General features: G+C 42.0%; 1 protein-coding gene across 3 annotated transcripts in view; it reads left to right on the top strand.

Annotated features, from left to right (window-relative positions):
* Nucleotides 1–2,500, top strand: part of b3gntl1 (UDP-GlcNAc:betaGal beta-1,3-N-acetylglucosaminyltransferase-like 1) — a 31,703-nt gene that overhangs the window by 25,073 nt on the left and 4,130 nt on the right. The window lies entirely within an intron of this gene.

The raw sequence follows: 2,500 nt of genomic DNA on the forward strand, positions 1-2,500 counted from the left end.
AGCTGTTTATCCTGTGTCCTCTGATCCATCATGGAGCTGTTTATCCTGTGTCCTCTGATCCATCATGACAACAGGGAGCTGTTTATCCTGTGTCCTCTGATCCATCATGACAACAGGGAGCTGTATATCCTGTGTCCTCTGATCCATCATGACAACAGGGAGCTGTTTATCCTGTGTCCTCTGATCCATCATGACAACATGGAGCTGTTTATCCTGTGTCCTCTGATCCATCATGACAACATGGAGCTGCATCTCAAATGGCACCCTGTTCCCTATTTAGTGCACTAATAGGATCCGATTTGGTAAAAAGTAGTGCACTGAATAGGGAATAGGATCCGATTTGATCAAAAGTAGTGCACTGAATAGGGAATAGGATCCGATTTGGTAAAAGGTAGTGCACTGAATAGGGAATAGGATCTGATTTGGTAAAAAGTAGTGCACTGAATAGGGAATAGGATCTGATTTGGTAAAAGGTAGTGCACTGAATAGGGAATAGGATCTGATTTGGTAAAAAGTAGTGCACTGAATAGGGAATAGGATCTGATTTGGTAAAAAGTAGTGCACTGAATAGGGAATAGGATCCGATTTGGGACACTCTGTGTTGAGACACTGTAGTAGGAGGAGCCAGCTGGTCCCAACTGGTCATAATGGGTCGTGGATCACTATCTACTGTTACACTGACTGATACACCAGGTTTGGGTGTGTGGGTGTGTTTGTGTGGGTGTGTTTGTGTGGGTGTGTTTGGGTGGGTGTGTGGGTGTGTTTGGGTGGGTGTGTTTGGGTGGGTGTGTTTGGGTGGGTGTGTGGGTGTGTTTGGGTGGGTGTGTTTGGGTGGGTGTGTGTGTGTGTGTGTTTGGGTGTGTGTGTTTGGGTGGGTGTGTTTGGGTGGGTGTGTGTGTGTGTGTGTGTGTGTTTGGGTGGGTGGGTGTTGCCAACTTTTCATATATGGCTTCTGTGTATTTGACAGAGAGGCAGAAATAGGGAAAGGAACTGGAAAGTGGGGGATACCTAGTCAGTTGCACAACTGAATGCGTTCAACTGAAATGTGTCTTCCACATTTAACCCAACACCTCTGAATCAGAGAGGTGTGGGGGGCTGCCTTAATCAACATCCACGTCTTCGGCGCCCGGGGAACAGTGGGTAAACTGCCTTGCTCAGCGCCCGGGGAACAGTGGGTTAACTGCCTTGCTCAGCGCCCGGGGAACAGTGGGTTAACTGCCTTGCTCAGCGCCCGGGGAACAGTGGGTTAACCTGTTTGGCGTGCAAGCCCGACACCGGTACACTTATGACAACAGCCAGCTCAAAGTGCAGGGCGCGAAATTCAAAAGATATATTTTTTTTAATATTTAACTTTCACACATTAACAAGTCCAATACAGCATATGAAAGGTACACATCTTGTGAATCAAGCCAACATGTCCGTTTTTTAAAATGTTTTACAGGGAAGACAAAATATGTAAATCTATTAGCTAACCACGTTAGCAAAAGACACCACTTTTTTTACTCCAACAGTTTTTTACTCCATCAGTAGCTATCACAAATTCGACCAAATAAAGATATAAATAGCCACTAACCAAGAAACAACTTCATCAGATGACAGTCTGATAACATATTTATTGTATAGCATATGTTTTGTTCGAAAAATGTGCATATTTCAGGTATAAATCATAGTTTACCATTGCAGCCACCATCACAACTCTCCCCAAAGCGACTAGAATAACTACAGAGAGCAACGTGTATTACCTAATTACTCATCATAAAACATTTCTTAAAAATACACAGCGTACAGCAATTGAAAGACACAGATCTTGTGAATCCAGACAATATTTCAGATTTTCTAAGTGTTTTACAGCGAAAACACAATATAGCGTTATATTAGCTTAGCACAATAGCAAACCACACAATAGCATTGATTCCAGCCAAACATAGCGATAACGTATTCACCACCAAAATATATTAATTTTTTCACTAACCTTCTCAGAATTCTTCAGATGACAGTCCTGTAACATCATATTACACAATGCATATAGAGTTTGTTCGAAAATGTGCATATTTAGCGGCACAAATCGTGCTTATACAATGACAATAGTGTCCAAATACTCAAGCAATCTGTCCGGCGCCATCTTGGAAAGACACCTATTCTTATCGAAAACTATTCATAAACTTGACTAAAAAAATACAGGTTGGACAGCGATTGAAAGACAAATTAGTTCTTAATGCAATCGCAGAATTACATTTTTAAAATTAACGTTGCTGCGCAATACAGGGTGCGATAACGCAAGGCTACACTGCAAGTAATGGCGTCTTATGCATTTTACTTTTTCCAACAGAACAATGAATTATCAGCATAAATAGTTCTTACTTTTTGATGAACTGCCATCAGAATCTTGGGAAAGGTGTCCTTTGTCCAAAATAATCATTGCTAGGTTGGAGAACGTCGTCTTCAACGTTGCAATTAGCAGTAAACAATAGCCATGTGGGCCAGAGATACCCAACTACCT

The sequence above is a fragment of the Salvelinus namaycush genome, unplaced genomic scaffold (genome assembly GCF_016432855.1).
Source record: "Salvelinus namaycush isolate Seneca unplaced genomic scaffold, SaNama_1.0 Scaffold1064, whole genome shotgun sequence".
Taxonomy (NCBI): Eukaryota; Metazoa; Chordata; class Actinopteri; order Salmoniformes; family Salmonidae; genus Salvelinus; species Salvelinus namaycush.